The sequence below is a fragment of the Chiloscyllium plagiosum genome, unplaced genomic scaffold (genome assembly GCF_037043375.1).
Source record: "Chiloscyllium plagiosum isolate Xiang-an unplaced genomic scaffold, Cpla_swu_hap1 HiC_scaffold_36, whole genome shotgun sequence".
NCBI lineage: Eukaryota > Metazoa > Chordata > Chondrichthyes > Orectolobiformes > Hemiscylliidae > Chiloscyllium > Chiloscyllium plagiosum.
The window spans coordinates 41894483-41907180 of record NW_028270174.1 but is presented as its reverse complement, the minus strand read 5'-3'; the positions used below and the strand labels follow the sequence as shown (position 1 = coordinate 41907180).

Genomic DNA, 12698 nt, shown 5'->3' with positions numbered 1-12698 from the left:
GGGAGGCCTGAAGAACAATCCTGATGAAGGGCTTTTGCCTGAAACGTCGATTATCCTGCTCTTCGGATGCTGCCTGACCTGCTGTGCTTTTCCAGCACCACTCTAAACTTGACTCTAATCTCCAGCATCTGCCCTGAAGTATAATCCTATCAAAGTGATTTCACCCTCCCTATTCCTGAGCTCTACCCATATGGCCTCACTGAATGAACCCTCAAATGTGTCTTCCCTCAATACAGCTGTGATATTCTCCCTGGTCAGCAATGAAATTCCTCCACCTCTTTTACATCCCTCTCTATCTCACCTGCAACAATTAAATCCTGGAATGTTAAGCTGCCAGTCTTGTCCCTCTTTCAACCAAGTCTCTGTAATAGCTACAACATCATAGCTATATGTATTAATCAAAACTCTAAGTTCATCTGCCATACCTGTCATACTCCTCGTATAACAAATGCACTTCTGACCACCCATCTTGCTGTGTTAAATAACGTCCCCCATCTGTTCTTCCTCTTAACTTTGTTGACCTTAGTCTCTAACCCTTCCTTGGTCATTTTACTTGCTGATCTACTGCTCTGGTTACTGCTTCCTGAACCATATTAGTTCAAAATCTCCTGAGTGACACGAGCAAATCTCCCTGCCAGGATATTGGTGCCCCTCCAGTTCAGGTACAACCTGTCCTTCTTGTAGAGGTCCCACCTCCCCAGAGGACATCTCAATGATCCACTTATCTGAAGCCCTTCCTTCTACACCAGCTCTTTAGCCATGTATTTAACTGCACTATCTATTCAAGTCTTCTTGACATGTAATACAGGAAGTAATCCCAAGATTACAACTCCTGAGGTCTTGCTTTTCAACTTGCTACCTAACTTCCTGAACTCCCTTTGCATGACCTCATCTCTCTTTCTGCCTGTGTTGTCAATACCAATACCTCAAGCTGATCCCCCTCCCTCTTCAGACTATTCGGTGCTCACTCAGAGACATGAATAGTACCTTCACTACAATCTAGTCCCATTGTTAAACACAGACTAGCCAATGTGATTTCCATAGGACGTAAATGTTAGCATTTTCTGTTGCCTAGATTTAAGGGATGGAAAATCTTGGGCTCAAAATGGTCAAAATTCATAATTTATGCAGTTTTAAGCTGTAAATAAGAAAAACAATATTGTTGAGAAGAGATTTATTAGTTCAATATATGCAGCCAAAAACAATGATTGACTAAAAAGTTTGCCATCTATCCTCATTCTCTTATTATCAATAAAAAACTTAACATTAATATCTATTATTATTTCTAACTACTTGTTTTGGGAGTTAATAACAGCACAATTGTAATATATTTATATGCATTAATTGTATGTTTGAAATAAAAGTTTTGGGAATTCAATAGAAAAAACAAATTTCTGAAATCTTTGTGGGGTGAGGGGCATAATCTATGCAGTTGACGTATGGCTCAAATTTAACAGTTAGAAAATTAAACTCTATGAAACTGAACAAGCAGAAAGTTGTGGGAAAGTATGTGACATTGTTTATTTTACATTATAGCATGAAAACAGGTTGGACTGATAGAATTAAAGCACTGTTTATAATTGGTGATTTGTATGTTCACTGTACTACAAAATAAAGCAGCAAGTTGTTTTGTGAGGTTTGTGGGGTACTGTTGTTGCATTCTTGCCTTGAGCTTGAAGATGCAGGTCCAATGCCCACCCCAGGACTTGATAGTCAGGGAAGATGTGTTCATAATTCAGTTAAGTTGGTTGAGAATCAATCTGCAAATCTTTCCATGATTCGCCCAAAGCAGGCAGTAAGGGTAGAAGAGATTCCTGGTCAGCCATGAAATGGAAAGAAATTTGGAGCTTCCACCATCGCTGTGGGTAGTTTCGGACTAGAATAGGCATGGAAAAGTGCATGACAACATGGCACCTCAGACTTCTTGGGAGCCAATTGGCTGGACGGCCACTATGGATCAGACTGGTGCCAATAGTGTAGAATTCGATCCCCCTTCTGACTGGAGTAGACTTGGCACCTACCTCCTTGCCCTTTCCATGATGGAAGTTACAGCACTGTGATTGATCCTGCCTTTGGACAGAGAAAAGAAATGAAATGATTCATGTCCAGTCGTATTTCCCTAAATGTTTGCTTAATCTGCAAGTAGAAAGATAAAATATACAAATATTTGGTTAAGGAACCACTAATTACTATTAATACCAAGTTGTATTTTGTGCAGATTTGGGGTAGTTTATTCCTTCTCAAGATAGTAAGAAATTCAGACAATTCTCGGGAGTGACTAACATGTAACAAGCCCCTGGGAGGCCATGACCATAGACTGGGTCCATATGGAAGGAACCCAGCATCTTGAAATCCAATGGTGACAAAGTGAAGAAGGAAAGCAAGAGCAGTGAAAATAATAAGCAATGACCCCAGCTAATTATCCACAACCTGACAAGAAATGCCCTATCTGCCATAGAGCCTACAGATCCCAAATCAGCCTCACCAGTTATCTTCAGACTCACGGAAGACAATCATCCTAGCCTGCACTGAGTAGGAGGGCTAATGCCACCGAACCCAATCAGTAATAGGGATTTCAAAATAGTATTTTATTAACATTAGCAAAACCTTAACTGATATATGTGTCACTTACAAGTGGGTTTTGCTCCCAGGAAATCACATCACATGCACTGAAAAGAAGAAAAAAAGATGTTATTTCTAAAAGTCAATGATATGTGTCAGCCTACTTTCTTAATTCAGCGTTTGTTATGATGTTCTTAAAAATCAGAGCATTTTGAAGTTTTAAAAATCTGTCTTTAAAACTGGGTCTATGAATTTTAAAAAGAAGTATTTTCTTTTAATACAGATTTTTTTAAAAATCAGAAGGTACATGCCCTCATAATTTAATCCTTTAGCCCCAGTCTATGATGTTCTGCGATGTTTCTGTGATGTTCCCACTCTAAGATCAATACCCCACTTCCTGATTTCTAATTAACATCACTTGCATTTCTGTTTAAAGGGTGGCTTACAGTAAACAACTGTCTTTATCTTATTACATCTGAAAGAATTCAGGAATGTTAGAAATGGGGAAAAGTGTTGTTTTTACAGATATAGAAAAAGCAAACAGAAAAGGGGTACAGCAAGAGAACTATTAACTCTGCAGGTATTTAGGGAAGAGTATCTCTACTTTTCAGTGCATAATTATGGATAATTAAGTACTAACTTTAATGTAGATTTATTAAAGAAAATAATTCCTTTTACCATAATGTTTAAAACAACAGTTTCAGCAAAAAGCTAAGATTACTGAAACATATAAGCGAAGCATGAAAAAGATACGTTGTTAAGATGTATGTACAAGAATGGAATGTAGCTATGGACAATGAAAGAAGTTACAAAGGGAACATCGAGATAAGAGTTTAGCCTTATGACAGCACGTGCAAGGGGGAAAATTGCCAACTTGGAAAGAAGGGGGCAATGGGCGTGGAGCATATATGGGCAGAGGCGAAATAGTAAGAAAGATTGGGTAATGTAGGGATCGAAAATGTGTTGCTGGAAAAGCGCAGCAGGTCAGGCAGCATCCAGGGAACAGGAGAATCAACGTTTCGGGCATAAGCCCTGATCTCCAGCATCTGCAGACCTCACTTTCTCCTTACTGATCTCCAGCATCTGCAGACCTCACTTTCTCCTAATGTAGGGATCGGAAGAGGTGACCTCACGTAGCTCAAAAGTATAACTGTGTAATAGTTTGAATAATCATCGCTTCAATTGCTTTCTGCAGTTGGGGTCCTTTCTTGCAAGATCGTAGAATAAATTGTCTTGTTTCCAGCTTTGGTGGTCTCGTCTAAATTTTATTGAATTTTGTTTCTAACAGGAATAGCAGACATTCCTTATTTTGTTATTTCCTTGGTATTAATTTTCTACTTTAAAACAGTTACACAAACATTAACAGTGTCAGTGGAATGTTATGGAGAAGTGTTCAGCCTCTTTATGCTGATAAACAGGCAACAACATATTTTTAGCCTAAAATTTATGTAATAAATTTATTTTAATTTACCTCTAATCTGTGAATAGAATTATCATGATGGTAATGTGTAAGAAGAAAAATTTAGATGTTGGCAGACCAAAGGAAATAAAATTTTCCTTTTAGTTTTTGAACATTATGTGTCTGAAGAATTCTAAACAGTTCACATTCTATACACATTTTAAATAATGACTAGAAGCTAACAACCCAACGTCTCTGGCCAGCCAAGTTCCAAATGAACGCTCTTAATAATGTCTGAACTCACTGGAAAAATGTTGAAAGGTGTGGGTGAACAATAGATCCTGGATTTCGAACGCTTGATTTCTTAAAGTGTGAATACAGGCCAACAAATCCAATATAAAAAAACTCTTAAGTTTCATGAATTGAGGGGGGGGGGGTAGTTTCCTCATTGTTTCTGAATCTTTCACTGTGCTAGAGTGACATGAGAATTTTCTTATGCAAGGAAAATCAAATGTGTATTTCTGTCCAACATCCTCATCGAAACGTTTTTCAATTCTCATTCATGTAGTGGTGCTGCAGCTCATCCATAATCTGCCTGGCAAGTTATCATTGGTCATATTGAAATATTGAGTGACAGCCAGTGACAAGAGTATCCACATTTCCTGATGCAGTCAGGGGAGGATTGGATAGAGTTCAGTGAGATTCAGCTGCTTTCAGGATACACTTTTCTCAGCAAAACTGGAAAGCCCTTCCAAACGAATCTCTCCGAACTTTTGAAATTCTGCTTTGTGCAGATAATAAACAATCTTTGAGACAGTATTGCTTTTTCTATTCTCCCTACAGACATCTGTGCTCGTTTTGAAGTGCATTTCACTGAATTGGGCATCTCAAAGAGTTTTTTTGCCCTGCCTTCATCGATGTCCAAGAAGGCATCTGAATTACTGATGCTTGTATTTTTCTCCACAGGCTTGTTGGTGCTTGATTTGATGCGATTGTATGCAAGTGTTACAAATATCACCAAGACATGTAATGGTGATATCAGAGTTGTAGTATAATTAGAATATAAATATTAATGACATGATGTAACATTGACATCAGCAGTCACGTGCTAACAAGACTCTGAGAAAAGAGTAACTTATACTGGATAACTGTTTTGCAGAAATCAGTATTGTTCATTATAGTGTGCAAATAAGAGATTGATGGAACTTCTGAGAGTCAGACAACAGCCAGGTAAGGCAGAGTCTTAGATGCAGCACACTAATAGTGAAGACAATACAAATTAGCAGTCTGCCAGCAGTGCAGGACAGAACGCCCAGTCCCAAACTGCAAGGCAGCATAACCCATGAGAACTGATCAACTTGTATCAGTAAAACTGCATAAATCAAGTGTGAAAGCCAAAACATCAGCACTGATCCTCTTTCACCCCTATTTTTCCATGATTCCTGTTGGTTTTATACAAGTTTGATACCAAAAATTAAAATGCAAATAAGCAGATGGAGAAAACTTGTATCAAACAGTTGGTACAGTTGTTTTAAAGGGTGCAGCAGCATTACAAAATGTTCTCAAAGTTCCACACCAATGAATACAAGGGTGAAGACATAATGATGATTTTTTATAATCCATTGGTTAGAAGACAATGTATGACCATTAAAGTTGTTTTTCAAAGCAACTGCAGCCAGGAAGGGGAGCGTGCACAGTGACATGAGTATAGCTGTAAAGGTTCTGACGGGGTAAGGAACAGGCATGGACGGTTGGCTGTAGACACAAGAACGTTTGGTGCTTTTCTGGATGTACAACATGGTTGCCACTGATCACATGATGCTAGTTGACCACAATTTCTGAATGTTCTGATCAGCAGTAACCAGGGGATGGAAGCTTCACAAATGTCACACTCCTTGCATTGGGGAAGAATAAACCAGCATATTAACGAAATGGTGAGAGATTGCAGAGTTCTGAGAAGCAGAGGACCCTGTGTATGGTAGTTCATGAATAACAATATTTGCAATTGATTGGTGTGCAGGTATAGCAAGTAATCAGGAATGCTAATAACATGTAATCTTTTATTATGTGGTGAATTTTATACAAAAATATGGAAGTTATGCTTCTGTTACATGAGGTGATGGTGAGACTGCATCTAATTACTGTGAACAAACAGTATTGGTCACCTTATTTAAGGACTGATGTAAATCTATTGGAGGCAGTTCAGAGAAAGTTTACTGGATTGACAACTGGATTAAATGGATTGTCTTTCAAGGAAAAGTTCGACACACTAGGCTATATCGCTAGAGTTTAGGTATGAATAAAGTCATGGAGTGATACAGCATGGAATCAAATCCTTCGGTCCAACCAATCCATGCCAATCATAATCCCAAATTAAACTAGTCCCATCTGCCAGTGCTTGGCCCATATCCCTCCAAACAATTCTTATTCAGGTCTTTTAAATGTTGTAACTGTACTCGCATCCATCACTATCTCTGGAAGTTTATTCTGCACATGGACCACTCCCTGTGTAAAAACATTGCCCTACATATCTTTTTAAAATTTTTCACCTCTCACCTTAAAATCCCTCACCCTAGGGAAAAGGCTTTTGCTATTCACCTTATCTATGCCCCTCATGATTTTATAAACCTCTATAAGGTCACCCCTCAACCTCCTATGCTGACAGAAGTCTCAGCCTATCCAGCCTCTCCTTATAATTCAAACCCTTCATTCCTGGCAATATACTGGTAAATCTTTTCTGAACCCTCTCCAGCTTAACAATATCCTTCCAATAATGGAAGACCAGAGTGGACACAGTCTAGAAGAGGCCTCACCAACATCCTGTACAACCTCAACAACGACATGCCAACCCATATATTCAATGGTCTGAGCAATGAAAGCAAACGTGCTAAATGCCCTCTTAACTACCCTGTCTACCTACAATACAAATTTCAAAGAATTATGAACCTGAACCTCTAGGTCTGGCTGTGACTTGGTTTAAACATATAAAATCCATAGGGGCCGTGAGAGGACGTTTTGTCTTGTGGAAGAATCTAGAAAAAGGGCCACTGTTTAAAAATCAGGGATCATCTGTTTTAAACAGAGATTAGACAAAATTATTTCTCTCTGGTAGTAATGAGTCTTCCTGAGAATATGGTGAAAGCAGAGTCCTTTAGTATTTGTAAGGCAGAGGTAGATAAGTTCTTTCGAAGCAAAGGAGGAAAGGTTATCAGGAATGAGTGGGAATCTGGATTGATGCGACAATCAGATCAGCCAAGATCTTATTGGATGGTGAAGCAGACTCAAGAGGTTGAATGATCTCCTTCATATCTCCTCAGTTACACTTTCCTAGACTATTTCCATATCTCGTTATCTTCTTAAGAATCTAAAAAGTCTCTTGATCTTTATCATATACTTAGCAGCTGAATTTCTGTCTCTCGGAGAGGTGACAGAATTCCAGGGATTTATTACCTTTTATATGAAGACATTTCTCCTCATCCCAGGTGAGCTGCATTGGTTGGAGTTCAAACAAGCACCTCGTCCAACATGTGAAGGCATTGTACACACTGTGCTTCACTGAGGCTGAGATTCTCCCCCCCACCCCAGACCCTGGAGGATGTGGCTTTCTGATGGGAGCCCTCCTCCCATGCCTCATCCTCCGTGTCCCATCTGCTCATCCCTGTCATGGTATAGGTCCAGGGAGATAGAAACCACTGCAGTAGGAACAAGTAGTCTGAGCAGAATCCTTGAAGTCAGAACCAAGCCCTTCCTTACGTGCCTCACACACCCTATCTATTTCAGCAATATTAAACTGTACAAACCACCAAACCTTTCTATTGTCTCGGCAGCAGCCTTTGAATTCATATTTTTTTTAAGATTAGATTAGATTACTTACAGTGTGGAAACAGGCCCTTCGGCCCAACAAGTCCACACCGACCCGCCACCCACCCAGACCCATTCCCCTACATTTATCCCTGCACCTACTACTACGGGCAATTTAGCATGGCCAATTCATCTGACCTGCATATTTTTGGACTATGGGAGGAAACCAGAGCACCCGGAGGAAACCCACGCAGACACGGGGAGAACGTGCAAACTCCACACAGTCAGTTGCCTGAGGCGGGAATTGGACCCAGGGTCTCTGGCGCTGTGAGGCAGCAATGCTAACCACTGTGCCACCGTGCCGCCCCCAGCCTTTGAATTCAATCAGCATCTCACCTGAAAGTGATTGGTGATTCTTTTAAGAGCATCCACAGGAGGCCTCTTGTGGTGCAGTGGTGGAATCACTATCCCTGGACCTGGAAGCCCGGATTCAAGTCCCAACTGCTCCAGAGATGTGTTATAACATCCCAAACAGGTTGATTAGAAAATATCTACAACGGAGCTTCTAGCCTGGCTATAGAATCCTGGCCGGTGAATTGGTAGGAACTGAAGGCCAAAGTCTCGGCTTGCTTAGGCCACTGGACAGGCCACTGGACAGGCCAATTCTGAGTGCTGTCTTACAGGAGCTGAGGTCTAGTTATAAACCAACTGGTGGCCTCCATTCTATTGTACCAGCTAGTCCCCATGACCCCTCCTCTTGGCTTTGTCACAAAAATCCAGAGAACATTGGTTCACTTCTTAGGAGACAAAGCAATGTACTGGGTCACGGCAGAGATTCTGAGTCTGAGCAGGACCGTCAGTCGCTGGTGTGCCTTCACACGCGAGTGGTGTCTTCCCGCCTTCAGGCCCTGCAGCGATACCTTTACATTGACCCTCCTTCCAACGGGTACGTGACCTCAGTTATGACACGCAGCCCCTGTTCATCCTCAGGACACTTGTGTAACCAATCATGCTGGCTTGCTTTATCTTTCTAAACTAATCAATGTCTGCCACACTGGTTCCCTACATTATACTTAACCCTATCACATTACAGCACCATCATCTTCAGCATTAACTCATCTAGCAGTGATTCAGCTAACCTATCACAATGCACTACCATTATCTGTTACTGGGGCCCTGTAATATGATCCTGGGCATGCATTACAACACTAAGCTGCCAAAGTAACTTCCATATCAGGATCTGATCAATGTCTGGAACATGGTTGACTCGTGCTGGGCCTACCCTCCGTCACGGGTAGCGGCTATTGTCAGATAGCAGTTGGTCAGGAATCCACACCTCCACAATCGTGGGTTCGAGTGACTGATGGAAGGGAGGGCAGTGGCCGGTCGTGTGACTAGAGTCAGGGACACGCGGAGTGGTGATGTTCTGGGCACTGAGTGACGGAGTTCTGGGCATTGAGCGACGGAGGTCTGGGCACAGATTGACGGAGGCCTGGGCACTGAGTGACGGAGGTCTGGGCACTGAGTGATGGAGGTCAGAGCACTGAGTGACGGAGGTCTGGGCACTGATTGACGGATGTCTGGGCACTGAGTGACAGAGTACTGGGCACTGAGTGACGGAGGTCTGGGCACTGAGTGGTGGGGTTCTGGGGACTGAGTGGTGGAGGTCTGGGCCCTGAGTGACAGAGGTCTGGGCACTGAGTGACAGAGGTCAGAGCACTGAGTGACGGAGGTCTGGGAACTGAGTGGTGGAGTTCTGGGCACTGAGTGGTGGAGTTCTGGGCACTGAGTGGTGGTGGTCTGGGCACTGAGTGGTGGAGGTCTGGGCACTGAGTGGTGGAGTTCTGGGCACTGAGTGGTGGTGTTCGGGGCACTGAGTGATAGAGGTCTGGGCACTGAGTGACGGAGGTCTGGGCACTGAGTGGCAGAGGTCTGGGCACTGAGTGGTGGGGTTCTGGGCACTGAGTGGTGGTGTTCTGAGCACTGAGTGACGGAGGTCTGGGCACTGAGTGACGGAGGTCTGGGCACTGAGTGGTGGAGGTCTGGGCACTGAGTGACGGAGGTCTGGGCACTGAGTGGTGGAGGTCTGGGCATTGAGTGGTGGAGTTCTGGGCACTGAGTGATAGAGGTCTGGGCACTAAGTGGTGGAGGTCTGGGCACTGAGTGACGTAGGTCTGGGCACTGAGTGGTGGAGTTCTGGGCACTGAGTGACGTAGGTCTGGGCACTGAGTGGTGGAGTTCTGGCGACTGAGTGGCAGAGGTCTGGGCACTAAGTGACGTAGGTCTGGGCACTGAGTGGTGGAGTTCTGGGCACTGAGTGACGGAGGTCTGGGCACTGAGTGACGGAGTTCTGGGCACTGAGTGGTGGAGGTCTGGGCACTGAGTGACGGAGTTCTGGGCACTGAGTGGTGGAGGTCTGGGCACTGAGTGACGGAGGTCTGGGCACTGAGTGGTGGAGGTCTGGGCACTGAGTGACGTAGGTCTGGGCACTGAGTGGTGGAGTTCTGGGCACTGAGTGACGTAGGTCTGGGCACTGAGTGGTGGAGTTCTGGCGACTGAGTGGCAGAGGTCTGGGCACTGAGTGACGTAGGTCTGGGCACTGAGTGGTGGAGTTCTGGGCACTGAGTGACGTAGGTCTGGGCACTGAGTGACGTAGGTCTGGGCACTGAGTGGCGGAGGTCTGGGCACTGAGTGACGGAAGTCTGGGCACTGAGTGGTGGAGTTCTGGGCACTGAGTGGTGGAGGTCTGGGCACTGATTGACGGAGGTCTGGGCACTGAGTGGTGGAGTTCTGGGCACTGAGTGATGGAGTTCTGGGCACTGAGTGACGGAGGTCTGGACACTGGTGGTGGAGTTCTGGGCACTGAGTGGTGGAAATCTGGGCAGTGAGTGATGGAGTTCTGGGCACTGAGTGACGGAGTTCTGGGCACTGAGTGGTGGAGGTCTGGGCACTGAGTGGTGGAGTTCTGGGCACTGAGTGGTGGAGGTCTGGGCACTGAGTGACGTAGGTCTGGGCACTGAGTGGTGGAGTTCTGGGCCCTGAGTGGTGGAGGTCTGGGCACTGAGTGACGTAGGTCTAGGCACTGAGTGGTGGAGTTCTGGGCACTGAGTGACGGAGGTCTGGGCACTGAGTGTTGGTGGTCTGGGCACTGAGTGGTGGAGTTCTGGGCACTGAGTGGTGGAGTTCTGGGCACTGAGTGACGGAGGTCTGGGCACTGAGTGGTGGAGTTCTGGGCACTGAGTGACGGAGGTCTGGGCACTGAGTGGTAGAGTTCTGGGCACTGAGTGGCGGAGGTCTGGGCACTGAGTGTTGGTGGTCTGGGCACTGAGTATTGGTGGTCTGGGCACTGAGTGGTGGAGTTCTGGGCACTGAGTGGCGGAGGTCTGGGCACTGAGTGGTGGTGTTCTGGGCACTGAGTGGTGGAGTTCTGGGCACTGAGTGACGGAGGTCTGGGCACTGAGTGACGGAGGTCTGGACACTGAATGGTGGTGGTCTGGGCACTGAGTGGTGGAGTTCTGAGCACTGAGTGGCGGAGGTCTGGGCACTGAGTGGCGGAGGTCTGGGCACTGAGTGATGGAGTTCTGAACACTGAGTGGCGGAGGTCTGGGCACTGAGTGGCGGAGGTCTGGGCACTGAGTGGTGGAGTTCTGGGCACTGAGTGGCGGAGGTCTGGGCACTGAGTGATGGAGTTCTGAACACTGAGTGGCGGAGGTCTGGGCACTGAGTGATGGAGTTCTGGGCTGGGCGTTGCTGTGGCAATGGACATTTAGCTCGCAGTCGATGCCATCCAACACCTGAAAATGGCAGTGCTCAGACTCGACGTTGCGCATCATTTGGAGGATGAGCCAGTGCATGATGGGATCCTATCTGCTTGTACCCCTGCTGGGAAGGAATTTCCCATTGGCCCCAAAGTCCCAAATGTCCCTCAGAAGCCTTCACCCTGAGCTGCCTCCTGAATATGTGTTGTGTGTCTCTCAGGAAGGAAAAATAGTGGTTCCTGTATAGATTGCTGCTGCACACCATCCACCTCGACTCTTCTGTCCATTGCCTGGACATGCCTTGGCATGCCTACTTACTGCCAGGCTGTCTACACAGGAGGCCTCCCCCTTTCCCTCAGGGCCCTGGGGTGGAGGGTGTTCTGCATAGTAGTAACCTATAACCGCAGATTGCGGTGGTTCACTGACTCCTAGTCCAACTGTTTACTTTGCAACACTATGGAGTCAATGGACCTTGTAAATGATCAGTTGTAAGCATTTCCGCTCCCTTTTTAGTTATTTAGAAAAATCTTCTGTCGTGTTTTTGGTTGCACTTCAGCCCCAAGCACCTGATCTTTTGGCCCCCGGTGCGGAGGGGTTTGGGCTGATTGGAGGCCCTCCTTGTGGATGTGTTCCTGGGCCTGGCCAGGCTAGCAAGAAACTCAAAACGTCAATTCTCCTGCTCCTCAGATGCTGCCTGACCTGTTGTGCTTTTCCAGCAACACACTCTCAACTCTGATCTCTAGTATCTGCAGTCCTCACTTGCTATTGGCTATAAACTGGTCCAGGCAGTGGGCTGTGCAGATGGTCGTCTGTGCTGACTGCCCACCCATCTTCCGCCGTTAGATTTGAACCTGGGTGTCATTGAAGATGGGTCACACAGCATCCACCAATGTTTTAACACCTTTAGGAAGAGGTGGGCACCATGGGGGAATGGAGTATTTTATTTCCAACTCCATTTTGATTGAGTTCCCTCCCTAAAGCCCAGTTCACACTGTAATGGCAGCATTACCCTTAACAGGATTTGCTTGTGAATGTTCAATTGGCCACATAGATGTTTTCCTGGTGGTGGAGAAATGAATAATAAAGTACATACACAATGGTGTCTTTTTATGGTGTCACTGTGAATAAAAATATTATAAACAGCCATGGGTGATTCATGGTAGCGTAAAGGGTTAAAT

At 45.2% G+C, this 12698-nt stretch overlaps 1 protein-coding gene across 2 annotated transcripts in view; it reads right to left on the bottom strand.

Moving 5' to 3' along the window:
* Positions 1-251: 251 nt before the first annotated feature.
* Positions 252-12698, bottom strand: part of LOC122539275 (small integral membrane protein 43-like) — a 32578-nt gene continuing 20131 nt past the window's right edge. The window contains exons 2-3 of one of the 2 annotated variants that reach the window (XM_087979817.1): positions 2633-2669; positions 252-2070 (exon numbers count right to left, since the gene is read on the bottom strand). The gene's annotated coding sequence lies outside the window, so the exon portion shown is untranslated. The remainder of the gene's footprint in view (positions 2071-2632; positions 2670-12698) is intronic. The other variant, XM_043673976.2, reaches the window with a different exon arrangement.